We start from the raw sequence: 16441 nt of genomic DNA on the forward strand, positions 1-16441 counted from the left end.
TGCATGTAAAAACATTTCTTAGAAAACATGGGAACATAAAGAGTCATTCAGCAATCTAGTTTTTTTCAGAAGTGACAATTAAGTGGTTCTTCAATGATTCATGAAAAGTGTATCTCAAGGGAATCTTTTTTGAAGTCTTTGAGCTGACTTTACACTCAAGGAAGAGTAAGAATAGAAATTTATATACTAAAGTCTGAGGAGTTTTTGCTTCAGAAACATACTAGGTTATGAGAGTTTATGGATTTCATTGTACCCCAGACAAAGAAGGGAGAAAATGGGTTGCTTTAATTCTATATGGTGTTAAGTAAATCAGTAGAGCCTGCGTTTATCAGAAACGTGGTGATGAAAGCATGTAGTGAAATCTAAGTTCCAAGCAGAAATAAAAAAGGAGGAAACCAAGAATGACAAGTTCATTTCTTCACTGGTTCATTTATTTACTAACATGTACATCTGAAATGTTCAGAATGCTACATGTGTGACAGTAGGAGTAGGGATTGCAGGTAGCTTGTGTGGTTTTATTGGCACATTTGTTAAGCTCTGGGCCATGGGACATACCCCTGATGCTGAGTATAGGTGAAGGCAGCCTGTGATCTTGCCTCAAGTCAATGAGAATGTCTTTGCCCTGAAGCATGATCTTTCATTCATTGAGGATGTGTTTGTGCCCTGGACACACAGAGACCATAAAGTCCCAGCCCTCTAGGTTTGATATCTTAGTAGTGGAGAGAAATAGGCAATCATGATATAGAGGTGGCACAAGTGACTACTGATGAATCAGTGAATTACTAAATAGAAATGTGGGTGCCAGTGAGACTCTAATTTTGAGACTGGAAGAATGTGTTTAGTATAGAACAATTTTGAGCATACTTACATGGCATAAAATTTAGAGAACTTATAGAAAATACTCTAGAAATGTAGAAAATTAGAAACAATATTAGAAAGCTGCAGAAAGCTCAATAAGCACAAACATGTGGATAAAAGACCTTCAGAAAAGCAGACAACTAAAATGAGGGTATGAGTTGGTTTTTATTAATGACTTCTGTATTCCAACACATCAAATTCTTTTTTAAAAAATCTCCAGTCTTTTTGTGTGTTTGAGTGAGGAGAGAGCTTGTTAATCAACACAGCACAACGTTATGCAACTCTCCCTCTCTCCAAAACTCAGTGGGGAGTGCGTGGTGGCCCTTTTGAGTCCTGTTACCTCCTAGTTATTGCCACACAAAGTCATGTAAAGGTCACCAATTTCAACTTACTGTATGCATTGTGGATGTGAAGAGATTCCCTCAAGTATGTAATAAAATGGCAATTTAGGGTGTTTGAAAGTTTGGGGGCCAACACTGACATTATGTATTGGAAAAAGTGTGTGAAGAAGTTTCTTTCATCTGGGTTTTAGCTCTAAAAGTTTCGCTAAAATACCCTCTCATCCTGAATATCTGAGTGGATGAGTAATTAAATAATCTGCTTTGGGAAGGCTAATTAGTTTAACCATTACATAAGGCCTGCTGCCACTGGTCTCCCCATCTGCCCCCTTCACAGGCACACCTGGCACTCGGCATTGTCCTGCCTCTGTGGTGGTCGCCTCCCCAGGCTGCCTCTGTGTGCAGAGAATGGTGCTCAGCCTCCGGGGAGCAGACCTGCTCTCCTCACATGCACACCAGGTTTCCACATGCTTATTCTTGGGCCCGCTTAGAAATGGGGAAGGCTAATGATTTATTGAAACTTTCCCCCAAGATTTTAGAGTGTGACTCTGCCCCAAAGAATAAATGAGAGTAATCATCTAATTTCCTCATGGGTGTTTGGTGAGATCTTTGTAACGAAGAAATATGGAGGGGTGTTAATTGAAACAAAGCCCCTGCTGGATCAGAAGTTTATAGTGGGAGTTTCATTAGTGTTTTTCTCCTACTCTGTCAGAAATGCAGGCTATGGTACTGGGAATTCACTGTGAACCGTATATCAGTGGTTTTCCTATTGAGTGGCATTCAAATGGTCAAGAATGTGTTTTATCCTTGGAGACACAGTCATTTCTTGCATTATTTGTGATTTCTTTTCTAACAGTAGAGGCAATGGTAACAGGTGATGGTATATGCAGAGGCACAAGTTCTAACAAATGAGATTTTAACTAAATATATATTTACTAGTAGCCCATCGCGCAATATCACATGCGGTAGGCTGCCCGCCGCTTCCGTGGGAGCTGGCGGGAACTGCAGCGTGCCGCTGGGAGCCGCACTGCTTCCACGGGAGCCACGCGGCTTCCACGGGAGACAGAAGCGAGCTGCTGGCACCCACGGGAGCTGGGAGGGAGCCATGCCGCTTCCATGGGAGCCGGGAGGGACCCACACTGATTCCGTGGGAGGCGGGAGGGAGCCGCGCTGCTTCGGCAGGAGGCGGGCCCGTTGTCCTCTCTCTGGGCCTGCGCTCGGCTGCAGAGGCAGTGGGCCGGCCCCCCTGTCCATGTCCGTGTCCGCTCCGGCTCCAGGGGGCTGGCCCAAGCCTGGGTGCAGCAGCTCGCCAGCCCCCCTGTCTCTGTCTCCGTCTCCGCTCCGGGCCTCACCTGCACACACAACCTCCTTCTGTCTGGTCGTGACCCGTTACTGTGTCCCGGCCTAATGTGCATATTTTATATATATATATATATATATATATATATATATATATATATATATATAGACACACACACACACACACACACACACACACACACACACACACACTAGAGGCCCGGTACACGAAATTTGTGCACAGTTGGGGGGGGAGGTGTCCCTCAGCCCAGCCTGCACCCTCTCCAATCTGGAACCCCTCGAGGGAAGTCTGACTGCCCGTTTAGGCCCGATCCCACTGGGGACATCCGGGCAGTTGGACATCCCTCTCACAATCCAGGACTGCTGGCTCCCAAATGCTCGCCTGCTTGCCTTCCTGATTGCCCCTAACCACTTCTGCCTGCCAGCCTGATCACCCCCTAACCACTCCCCTGCCAGCCTGATTGATGCCTAACTGCTCCCCTGCCAGCCTGTTTGCCCCTAACTGCCTTCCCCTGCAGGCCTGGTCACCCCTAACTGCCCTCCCCTGCAGGCCTGGTTCCCACCAACTGCTCTCCCCTGCAGGCCTCGGTCCTCCCCAACTGCCCTTCCCTGCAGACCCAGTCACCCCCAACTTCCCTCCTCTGCCAGCTGGGTCACCCCTAACTGCCCTCCCCAGCAGGCTTGATCGCCCCCAACTGCCCTCCCTTGCAGGCCTGGTTCCTCCCAACTGCCCTCCCCTGCTGGCCATCTTGTGGTGGCCATCTTGTGTCTACATGGGGGCAGGATCTTTGACCACATGGGGGCAGCCATCTTGTGTGTTGGAGTGATGGTCAATCTGCATATTACTCTTTTATTAGACAGGATAGAGCAGCCGTGGGCAAACTACGGCCCGTGGGCCGGATCCGGCTGTTCTATCTGGTTCTCTTGCTCTCCCCTCCACTCCTTTACTTTGAATTTATATTAGTTCACACAAACACTCCATCCATGCTTTTGTTCCGGCCCTCCGGTCCAGTTTAAGAACCCATTGTGGCCCTCGAGTCAAAAAGTTTGCCCACCCCTGTGACAGAGGCTCGGTGCATGTGTGGGGGCCAGCTAGTTTGCCCTGAAGGGTGTCCTGGATCAGAGTGGGGGTTCCCTTGGGGTGTGGGGAGGCCTGGGCGAGGGGCCTGTGGTGGTTTGCAGGCCAGCCACGCCCCCCGGCGACCCAAGGGATCTGAGATTTATTTATCTTCTACAATTGAAACTTTGTAGTCTGGAGTGGAGCCAAGCCTTCTGCTCGCTCTGTGGTGGCAGCCATTTCTGTTGGGATTTATGTATCTTCTATAATTGAAACTTTGTAGCCTTAAGCGGAGGCCAAAGCAGGCCAGGGCTGCAGAAGCTTGGCTTTCTCCATCGCCGCGGGCAACCCTAGCTTCCTGCTCTCTCCAGCTCCGTGGCTGCCGCCATTTCTGTTGGGCTTTATTTATCTTCTATAATTGAAACTTTGTAGCATTGAGTGGAGGCCTGGGCCGGCAAGGGCAGGTGGAAAGCTTGGCTTCCTCCATTGCCAGGGAAACCCAAGCCTATATAAATAGTAATATATATATATATATATATATATATATATATATTACTATTTTACAAATTGAAAAAAAAAAATGTATCAATGTATCTAAACTTAAGAGCCATGGCATTATCGACAGGTTTTCCAGCCTACTTGAGCCTCAGTTTCCTCACAGAATGTAGGGGAAACTGCACTCAACAGTGATTACACTCTGAACCAGGAGATCTGTGAAATTTTCAGAGATCTATAGGTCAAAACTATTTTTATAAGAATACTAAGATATTACTTGCTTTTTTTACTCTCATTCTCTCCTGGGCATACCAGGTTGGCCAGAGGCTACTCAACATGGGACATTGCAATGTACTAAATACAGAAGCAGATATGAGAATCCAGATGTTGTTTTTGTTAGCCAGACATTGCAGGCATTTGCGAAGGTATAAAACTGTGCCACTTTTTTTGTGTGTGCTAATTTTAGTTTTGAAATCTATCTTACACATTATTTCATAATTACATATAGTTTATATTAACCTGTAATGGGATTATTATTTTTACTGCACATATAATAAGGTATATTTTAAACTCTCTATTTTAATGCCGAATATAGTAAACATCAATGGATATCACCCACATAAACAAAAGTGTGTTGGAGTCCTCAATGATTTTTTTTAGAGTGTAAAGAGCTTCTGAATGCAAAAAATTAGAGAATCAATGGTATCTGTGTGTCGTGGAGTTGATTACAATATGTATCCTCCTCATAGGATTGTTTGAGGTTTAAATATTTCCTGTAAAGTATTTAGTACAGTGATTGACATAGTAACTCTTCAATAAATAGTACCGATTGCTATATTTTCAAGCTGTGACATGATGCCTTGCAATGGCAAAGGCTGAAGGAGTCGGTAGGGTATCCCTAAAGGAAGGGGCCTGGATAAAATCATGAGCCAAAGGTGCAGGAGCTACAGTGGGACTGAAGTCCATCCTGTCACATTCAAAAGACTGAGAGAACACAAGCAAAACATGCAACAGATATATTTGTAAATGAAGGTATTTATTTATTTACTTATTTTATTGATTAAGGTATTACATATCCCTCCCATTACCCCGCTCCCCTCCGCTCGTGCCCTCACCCCCCTAGTGTCTGTGTCCATTGGTTATGCTCATGTGCATGCATATATGTCCTTTGCAACAGGTATTTTTTACTATTAAAATATTTGTGGAGATAGCCCTATTTCCTGTATGACCTTTTGCTAAAAAGCATGACATTTTAAAAATAACTTTCTTAGAAATAGCAGAATGCACCTTCCCATTGAAAAAAGGTTAAGTTTTATTTTTTGATGAAATGATTACATGATATTCATTTTTGGACGCAGCTTTCAGTGCGGCTTTGCACTGTGTTGTTGTGCTGGCTGCATCTTGGGATGTGGCTTGCTTGGGTGCGCTCTCTGTCTACGAGACCCTGAGCTCTTAGAGTTTGAAAACATTTTATTCATCTCTATATCCCAGTGCCTAGAACCGGGCCAGACCTAGAGTAAGTTCACACTAAGTACTTGTTGAGTGAATTAAAGTTTTCATCATTATTGGATGTTATAATCACAGTTAGCAGAATATTAGAAATAATTAAAATAGAGTTTTAAATACTTTAGAATATAGGAGTTTAACCTAACAACCAGAACTAACAGAAGTCACAGTTTGGGAGGTTATTATAGGATTCTTTAATACCACATGTCTTTATTACAATAAAGGACACTGACTGCGTTTATACAAGGCCAAGGGCATTTTTAAAAAATACATATATGAGCATGTTATATTTTGTTTTTTAGAAAAGTTAAGTAGAAATCGCACAGATTAGCTGGCAGTGTCATCAGGTCTCACAGAGTATTTGTTATAATGACAACTTGCTTGATGTGCCTTTAGAGCCGCACCTTTCCAATGCCCTGTTTGTGTGGAGTAGTTTGGGGCAGTGGGACTGAGAAAGCATAGGGATAATTCTCCATGCTCACCGGTGCTGGTGCTGCTCTTGCTCCAGGGCATCCTCAGGGGGGACCATCTGCCTGGTGGGGAGCAGTGCCGCGCAGTGGTTCTATTCTCACCCATTCAGGGCACATGCTGGCTTCCTTGGTGGCAACAGAACACTGGTTTGTCTCCAGGTGGGCCTGCCTTCCACACTCATGCAACAGATGGTTCTGCATGCCCTTCCGTGGAGGTCTCCACACATCCCACACCCAATATATTCCCCCTTTGCAGGCTGCTTCCGGGGAACGTTTTTCTAAACGTGCAGACGTTTCAGGTCTTTTCTGAGTTTTACAAATGCCAACGTCCTATTGGCTTCACTGAGGACAGCCTTACCATAGGCTTAACTTGCAGATGCATCAGCGATATCCTGAAGATCCAGGGTTCTCATCAATCATTTTGTTGTTATTTATTATCATCTTTAGTTGAGAGTGTCTGGGTCTTTATATTGTAGGACTTTAGAAACTTGGGACTAATTTGGGATTTGGGCATAAAATTAAATAAGAAAAAATAGCTCTGTTTCATTTTTCTTAGAGAGAAAACTTTGATTTTAACCGACAGAGAAGTAAGTACTGTCTCTTTCGTTTCGCTGTGTGTATATTGTTTTTATCCTTCTTTTATTCCTATTCTGTGATAAGCGTCCACAGCTCTCAATGAAATATCCTTGGGCATTTGTTTTGCAGTCATGAAGTCAGTATCCCCTTCATAATGAGCTACTGGCTCTGCTACAAATCAAAACAAAACAGTGATGCATTGCAAAGGCACAGTTGTCAGTTTCTAGTAGATGAGCTCAGGCCTTCAAACAGAAGCAAGAGTGTGAGTGTGTTTAATTTTCCTTGGGTAGCATGCAAGTCAAGGATTCTTTATATTTTACACAAAGCTGTTTTTAAGAAACCTGAATTTGCATGAAAAAGATGCTAGTCCCAGTTGGTTTCACACATATATTGGAACCATGGGGGTTTGAAGATATAGTTTGCTAAGGAACTGGTAAACCACAGGCAAATGAGATTACTGTAAAAAAAAATAGATAGATCCATTTATTTTTAATACTTTAACTTGATTATTTGAGCCCAGAAATGTTAACACCTAGAAATCCTGAGAATTGTATCAACAACTCCATCACTTCCTTAATTTTAATAGATAATAATAAGTCTTTCATACCAAATAAAAATACAATTCCACTGACAAAAAGTCCTACTAACATAAAATATACACACATGGAATCCCAAGGATTTCAAAAATTGAACCTCAAAAAAAAAATCATTTTTGTGGTTTAGCGTTGAAACCCTCTTTTCAAGGGAACTATTTTAGAAGCCTAGCACATGAAGTAGCTCAAAATCGGGGTGCCCTTGCTGTAGTGGGATTTAGTTGGCACAGCTCTTGCCCCCGACTCTGGGCTGTTACTTGGAACCCTTAGGTGGTCTTTGAAATATACATTACATTTCCTGAATAAATTATTTAAAACAAGAGATGCTTGCTTATATTTGCTGTTTTTAGGAATTGTGCTCCTTGACCACCTAACTACTTTGCATCACATAGCTAGCCTTCAGCAATTTCCCATCTCCTAAATGAGGAGGACTAGTTTGCAGAGCTAGGATTAGGGATTGTCTTTCCTGTGATCCAGACTACTCGGAGATTCTCCGTGTTTACATTGCACACTTCCACATGGCTGTTTGAAATTGGGCACATCTCTGTTCACGCAGTGGTAGGTCAGCTCATAGCTACAGTTGATGTTTCTAGTTTCTTCACATTTTACTCTCTGTTTCTCCAAATCAAATGGCTGACATGCTGCCGCTTTAGAGATGACCCTTTTATGTTGGCTTATTCATGCTTTCTTTATTGAATGTCAAAAACATAATGTGTGGGCTGATCACAAATTTTATGATTTATTCATATTTTTCCACTTAAAAACTATGTAATGGCTAAAACCATTGCAGTTTTCTTGAATTGAATGAGATTTGACAAGCACCTGCACCGTGTGATAAATTGCTAAATAGTGTTACAAAAGCAATCTCTTTTAAAGATAAAATAGCAATGTTTCTAACCTTTAAACTGCATTAGGACTCATTGTGTTGAAGGAAGATTGTGCTAGGATTAGATTCTCTGTGTTTCTAGAAAGTCTTCTTTATGCTAAACTGCTCTTGTAAAAAGTTATCATGCCATTAGCATATATATGTACACACACACACACACACACACACACGTATGTTAGAGGCCTGGTGCACGAAATTCATGCACTTGTGGGGAAGGAGTCCCTCAGCCCGGCTTGTGTCCTCTCGCAGTCCAGGAGCCCTCGGGGGATGTCCAACTGACAGCAGGTGGACATCCTTAGCACTGACACAGAGGCAGGAGAGGCGTCTGCCCCCTGGTGGTCAGTGTGTGTCATAGTGACCGGTCATTCTGCCGTTCAGCCAATTCGCATATTAACCTTTTATTATATAGGATACACACACACACACACACACACACACACACACACACATACACACGGATAATATATATATAATCTTTCTCTGGAGATTCAGCCATCAGGAATGATGAATGATGATGCCAGGAAAAATTTCAAAACATTCCTCCATTTCTAGTTCTGTATCTTCTGGGCAGAGTTCTCAGAGTGTGGTCCTGGGGTCCTAGGTACTTCCGAGAGCCTTTCAAGGAACCTGCGACTTCAGAATTACTTTTGTAACCACAATAAGGTGTTATTTGCATTTCCCACTCACATTCTTACATGGGAATTCAGTGGAGTTTCCTGCAGACTCCACGGGGTGCCATCATAGTAGATTGAATGCAGAAGCAGGTTTGAGAATCCCACTGTCTTCTTTTAGGCCAGCGTTCAAGAATATTTGCAAAATTTTAAAGCAGTTCCGTTCTTCTCATTACATTTATTTTTGTTTTGGAATATAGGCTTATTTTTTCATTAAAATGCTTTACTTGTGTGAATATGAGTTTGTTATTATTTTTAATGAATTATTAAATATTTTTAAAACTATCTGTTTTCATCTACATGTGGCAAATGTCAATAGATACAACCCACATAAACTTAAGCTCTTTGGGACCTCAGTAATTTTTCAGGGTGTATAGGGGTCCTGCCTCAAATATTTGACTATTGCTATTCTATTAGCCCCCTATTCAACATTCTTACACAGAAATTCACATTGTTGAAGCTTACTATTTACCTGATCACCTGTGGAGGCTATACTTCTCATAATTTTAAATGTATGTAAACAAGCTTCTGTGACCACCAGAACTAGAAGGTACCTTGTGGGTATCCTTGTGTATGTAAGTGTATTTGTTGTATACCATATACCATGCATATTGTATATCATGTAAATGCAAAGTGGTAGTATTATTATACTAGGCAATTGGTACTTGATTGTGTGACTGATTCCTCATTCAGAAAATCACAAACATTTATTTTGTCCCTACGCAATGGCCCTTAGTAGGTGTTGCAGAGATGAACTAAATATGATCTCAGCATTCAGGAAAGCAGCTATGAGGTATTAACTACACCACAACTGACCATGCACAAAAGTACATTAATGAGCTTTTTTGTTTTGTTTTTGTTTACTTTTTTATTTTTATTGATTTCAGAGAGAGGAAGGGAGAGGGAGAAAGAGATTGAAACATTAATGATGAGAAAGAATCATTGATTGGCTGCCTCCTGCATGCTCCCACTGGGGATTGAGCCCGAAACCCAGACATGTGCCCTGACCGGGAATCGAACCCAGGACCCTTCAGTCTGCAGGCCAACGCTCTATCTATTGAGCCAAACCAGGCAGGGCAACTTTTTTGTTTTTTAGCTGCTACTATTGTGGTTGAGGAGGAGTTTATTGGCTTATTTGGAGGCAAACATATCACTGAATAAACAATTAAGGAGAAAATAGTTTAGACTAGAGTTAAATGGGTCTGTATTCACTATACAGAGGAAGTCAGGGCAGATGAGGTCAGGTGTTGTTGTACTAACCTTAGTGCCATCACAGGCATCATAGGAGCTTCTGGGCTCTGGTAATGTGCTAGTGGTTTACTTAGGTGGTGGCAACTAGGGCAAGTTCACGTCATGGTTATTCATCAAGCTGTGCATTTGTGATTTCTTAATCTTTATATGTAATATTTTAATGAAATACGTACAAAAGCTAAAAATCTTAAATTTAACATATCACTGTACAATATTAATTGCTTACAGTATGTACTTCAAAATATTTATGTGAAGGCTCCTTGATGCTTATTGTTAATCCTTACTTTTCTTCTGTCTACCAAAGCTTTTCGGTGGGTCCTTTGTTCAGGACCATGGCAGTGAATAAGTTGGTACTGAGTTTTCAGTTTGTAAATAATCTGATGAAGTCACTCTCTCTTCCTCTTTCATGGTCACCTCCATCCCCACCCCCACCCCCATCCCCATCCCCACCCCCACCCCCATCCCCACCCCCATCCTCATCCCCATCCCCATCCCCATTCCCATCCCATCCCCATCTCTCATCTCCATCTCTCTCTCTAGATCTGTCTCTCTCTCTATCTATGTATTATAATGTTTTTAGTAAAAATAAAATCTCCATCTCTCATCTCCATCTCTATCTCTAGCTCTTTCTCTCTCTATGTATTATAATGATTTTAGTAAAAATAAAAGGAAGTGATCCAACCAGTTTAAAAATACACATTGAAAAGTTTTTAATCAAAGTAATAAATGTACATAATATTTATAAGTTGTACACCACCCCTCTCTCCCTACCTTCAGGTCTTTGCCCTGCAAACCACTTTCCATGTTTTAGCTCTATCTTCTGTATTTTTCATCCTTATATCTACAAAATATATCTGTGATTTATTTCTAGATTTTATCACTTTTCAGCATTTTAAATTGTCTTCCTAGTATGAAGATAAGGATTTAGTGCTCCTATACCACCTATCGCTCACACTTCCCCTTCTTCCAAATGTTTTCATTGTTATAACTTAATTCGTTAAATTAATTAATTATAATAATAAAATTTAAGTAAGTAATATTCACAGCTGATTCTAATAAAATTCTAGTATTGCGTTTCTGGAATAACTTCCCTTTTTCTAAGGGTTATTAATTGCCATCGGCTTCAATTTTCATATTCCAATCCCGGGTTCTTAAAATACTTTTCCACTAAAAGTCTAAAAGTTCTCTCAATATTTACGAACACATAGGTTAATTTATTTTTTAACAGCTTTGTTTTTCTCTGGGAATCATCCACTGGAGACTCTTTGTTCTCTAGATTCCTATGTAGCTGTTTGTCCAGCATCATAGCTGGATTCCTACAGAGCTGTTTGTTACCTGCTACTCATGGCTTCCTATTTATTTATTTATTTATTTATTTATTTATTTATTTATTTATTTGGGGTAGAGGTATACTTCCCAATGAGAAAGAATTTATAGATTAATTTGATACAAAATTTGACACAATATTAAGCCTTCTAACCCATGAATGCAGTGTGTGTGTATGTGTGTGTGTGTATGTGTATGTGTGTATATTCCTTTAGTTGTTCTAAGCAGTGTTTTCTAGTAGCTGTGTAACAAAAGTTAAATTTATTTCCTAAGTATTTTGTTTGTGATATCATTATAAATAAACTTTTAAATTTTGATTTTTAAATTAGCTGATGTTAGTATATAAAAACACAACTGATTTCTGTATATTGGCTTGTATTATGTGACTTTGCTAAATTCACTTATTAGTTGTATTTGTTTTGTAAAAGTTGTGTAGGATTTATATATAATGATGTCATCTGTGAATAGAGGTAGCTTTATCTTTTTCTTTTTTATATTTGTGTCTTTTATTTCTTCCACTTGCCATATCAACATGGGTAGGAGTTTTGCCTGTCTTTGAACTTTACATGCACGAACCATAAAGTTTATACTGTTCTCAATTTACTTCTTTCACTCAACAGTAGTTTGTGGTATTGCATATGTCATGATTAAGTATAAATTATTCCTTCTGCGTACTTTATGGTATTCCAGTGTATCACTGTGTCCAAGTTCCATTGTTGAAGGGATGTGCATTTTCCGTTTAAGACTGCTACAAATGTGCTTCTATGAATATTCTAGCACATGTCTGCTATGTGCATTTCTGTTGGGTTTAAACATCAGAGTAGAATTTCTGGGTCATAGTATATAGAGGATATGTACTTTCCTTTTTTTTTTTTTTCCCTTATGAGTATTTACTGTGTGTTTAATTTTCATATTAAACAAGAAGTCAGCCCTAGCTGGTTTGGCTCAGTGGATAGAGCATCAGCCTATGGCCCAAAGGGTGCTGGGTTCGATTCCAGTCAAGGTAAGTACCTCAGTTGCAGGCTCCTCCCCAGCCTGGGCCCTGGTCAGGGCATGTGCAGGAGGCAACCAATTGATGTGTTTCTCTCACATCAGTATTTCTCTCTGTCTTTCCCTCCCTCTTCCACTCTCTCTAAAAATCAATGGAAAAATATCCTTGGGTGAGGATTAAAAAAAAAAAAAAAGAAAACAAACAAACAAACAAAACGAGAAGTCAGTCATATTTTCCTCTTTTAATTCCTTGCTCTATTCATCAGGACTTGGGTCAAGAGAACACAAGTAGACTCTCTGCTTTTCTTATCAAAGGAAGAAGTGATGACTCCATCTTCTTATGGCTTCTTCCTATCTGCTGTATTGCCCCCTCTCATGGGACTCCGGCCCTGGGCTTCCAAAACTGTCTCCCTCAACAGTCTCCTGGGTCTTGTTTTCCTCTTCTAATCTATGCTGATTCAAACAGAACTATTCCTACTAAAAAGCTATTCAACTTCAACGAAACTAGAGCATATGCCTTCTCTCTTTTTTTTGAACTTCAATATTTTTTTAATTTTTCAATTGTAGTTGATATACAATATTATATTAGTTTCAGGTGTACAACCCAGTGATTAGACATTATATAACTTATAAAATTATCACCCCAATAAATCTGTACATATCTGACACATACATATTACAATATTATCGACTGTATTCCCTATGCTGTACTTTACAACCCCATGAGTACTCTATAACTTCTAATTTATACTTCTTAATCCTCTTACCTTTTTCACCCACCCCCCAACTCCCCTCGAATCTTAAAGAAGACCCATTTCATGTGATACTGGTTTGATGCCAATGGACTCCTGTAGCTTTTTCTTGTCTAGGAAACTCTTTTTTTATTTTTATTTCTATTACACTTTGTTTATTTACCATGTGGTTGTTTCCAGCTTTGGACAATTGTGAATAATACAACTATAAACACTGGTGTACAAATGTCTGTTAGAGTCTCTGCCTTTTTTTTTCCTTTTTAATTATTGAAAGTATTACAGATGTTCCCTTTATTTCCCCATTGACCACTTCTAGTCTGCCCCCTCCTTTTACCCCAGGCCTTCACCACACTATTGTCTGTGTCCATGGGTTATGCATATATGCTTACAGGTTCCCATCCACCCGCCCACCTCCATCTTCCCTGTGAGATTGGACAGTCTGTTTCATGCTTCTATGTCTGGATCTATTTTGTTTATCAGTTTATTTTGTTCATTAGATTCCACATATGAGTGGCATCATGTGATACTTTTCTTTTTCTGACTGGCTTGTTTCGCTTAGTATATTACTCTTCAGGTTCATCCATGTTGTCTCAAAGGGTAAGATATCTTTTTTTTACTGCTATATAGTATTCCATGGTATAAATGTATCACAGCTTTTTTATCCACTCATCTACTGATGGGCAATTTGGCTGTTTCTAAATCTTAGCTATTGTAAATTGCACTGCTATGAACATAGGTGCATATAATCTATCTGATTGGTGGAAAGTTTTTATCTGACCTTTGATTCTAAATGATATCTTTGCTGGGTGAAGTAATCTTGGTTGCAGGTCCTTGCTTTTCATCACTTTGAATATTTTGTGCCAATCCCTTCTGGCCTGAAAAGTTTCTGTTGAGAAATCAGCTGACAGTCTTATAGGAGCTCCCTTGTAGGTAACTAATGGCTTTTCTCTTCCTGCTTTTAATATTCTCTCTTTGTCTTTAATCTTTGACATTTTAATTATGATGTATCTTTGTGTGGGCCTCTTTGGGTTCCTCTTGTTTTGGACTCTCTGTGCTTCCTGGACTTGTATGTCTATTTCCTTTGTCAGGTTGGGGAAGTTTTCTGTCATTATTTTTTCACAGAGGTTATCATTTCCTTGTTCTCTCTCTTCTCCTTCTGCCATCCCCATGATGCAAATGTTGGTATGCTTGAAGTTGTCCCAAACGCTTCTTAAACTATATTCATTATTTTGGATTCTTTTTTTTTTCCTGTTCTAATTAGTGTTTTCTGCTTCCTTATATTCCAAATCTCTGATATGATCTTCTGCTTCATCTACTCCACTATTGATATCCTGTAATGTAGCCTTCATTTCAGTTAATGTATTCTTCTTTTCTGACTTTTTTATATATTTTCTAGTTCCATTTTTATGTTTCCTGTCTCTTAGTTGAAGTTCTCATTAATTTCATCTACTAGTAAGTATTTTGAACTAGTGTTTTGAACTCTGCATCTAGTAGATTTTTTGTTTCCATTTTGTTTAGTTATTTTTCTAGAGTTTTGTTCTGTTTTTTCATTTGGAACATGTTTCTTTGTCTCTTCATTTTGGCAACCTCCCTGTTTTTGTTTCTATGTATTAGGAAAAGCTGCTATGTCTCCTGGGTAAGAGTGTCCTTATGTAGTAGGTGTCCTGTAGGGTCCAGTGGCACAGTCTCCCCATCACTAGAGCTGGGCACTCCAAGTGTGACCCCATGTAATCTGTATATACCCTCTGTTATAGTTAAGCTTTGATTGCCATTGGCTCATAAATGGGAGGGATTTACCCCCAGACAACCGGCTGTAAAAACTGGCTGAAACCACTGTCGAGGATCAGCTGTGCCAGGCTCATTCCAAGGAACAGAACTTACCTCATTGGGGCTTTGGTTCCTCCTCTGTTTTCCCCTTAAGTGTGTCAGTTGTGGAGGTGGCTCCAGGGCCTCCCAGGAGGTGCAGGCTACGGTCAGCCATTACCTGTGTCCTACCCAGTACCACCTGGCCTGAGCTCTAAAGTGATCTGCAGATGGCTGCAACTTGTGCTGATCTTGGAGGTGCCTAGGAGAGGCCAAGCTAAGAACCAAAGCTGGCTGCTGCTAGTGCCAGGCCTAGGGTCACTTAGCAAGAGGTACAAAGCATGTTGACGCCAAATGCTGCTCCTTTGAGAAATTTTAAGAAAGTCTGAAACATGAGCCAAGACAGGCCATTGGCTTGAAAAAGCCACTGGTAACAGCTTGGGTGGACCTGTAAGGTGGGTGACGCAGGGTCTCCGGTAATCACCAGTGGTAGCCTGGTTAATGAAGACTCAGAAATGGTGCCCTCCCACTCTGTTGGGGGAGGGCTCAGCAAATGAACAATAGCCTCTTCCAGCACTTATGTCTGGAAGAAAGCTGCCACTACCCAGCTCTCATCCTGATGCCAGATAATTCAGTTCCTCCCTGTCTGTCCCTAATGCCTTTCAAGCTGCTGCCTCAGTGCTTCAGAGTGAGTGAATACAAGTAAGTCCATGAAATGGGCTCTTTAAGAGGAACTCGCTGGGACTCCAGCAGCCTGTGTCTCACTCAGCCTCAATCCCCACTGGTTTTCACAGTCACAAGTTATTGGGCCTTCTCTTCCTGGCTCTGGAATGCTGGGGCTAGGGCAGTGGTCGGCAAACTGCGGCTTGCGAGCTGCGGTTTGCCGCTCTGTTGACTAATGAGTTTGCCGACCACTGACCTAGACTCTCAATTCCAATAATTACAGGCTGTTGTTGTTCCTTGTGATTAAGCCCCTAGGGATTGATGTGGGGCTGGGTCCCCTTGATCCTCAAGAGGGACCTCTGCAGTTGAGATATCCCTGTGGATTTTTCACACATGGGTGTGGGACCAGCCTGTTCCACCTCTCTACCCCTCTTTCCAATCTCGATGTGGCTTCTTTATATCCTTAGTTGTAAGACTTCTGTTCAGCTAGATTTCAGAAGGTTCTGAATGATGGTTGTTCTGTAGTTTAGTTATAATTTTGATGTGGTTGTGGGAGGACTTGAGGACCACATTTACCCGTACTGCCATCTTGGCCGGAACCCAGCACATGCCTTTCTGGCAGTCATAGGCATTTCAAAGGCCCAGTTAGGAGGGGAGAAACCCTCTCACTATCTGAGAATTGAGTTGCTTCCTCATTGCAGGTAGCTGATCCAGAATAGAGGGAAAGCTGAGGGATGTAATATCATTCAAATACTAGTAGTTTAACATCTTCATAAAAGTAGAAACATTTAAGTGACAAGTAGAAACATTTCAGCACCCCTTTCCAAAGGTCTCTATCCTGATTCTGCACCCGCTTCCAAAGGTTTCTGCCCTTATCCTGCACCCC

The 16441-nt window shown here is 41.0% G+C and overlaps 1 protein-coding gene across 2 annotated transcripts in view; it reads left to right on the top strand.

Moving 5' to 3' along the window:
• The window catches only part of NCKAP5 (NCK associated protein 5), a gene marked incomplete at its 3' end in the record, with an annotated part of 888017 nt that overhangs the window by 323137 nt on the left and 548439 nt on the right, over positions 1–16441 (top strand). The gene's annotated exons all lie outside the window — the stretch shown is intronic.

This window comes from Plecotus auritus, assembly GCF_963455305.1.
Source record: "Plecotus auritus genome assembly, chromosome: 5".
In the NCBI taxonomy this organism is placed as follows: Eukaryota; Metazoa; Chordata; class Mammalia; order Chiroptera; family Vespertilionidae; genus Plecotus; species Plecotus auritus.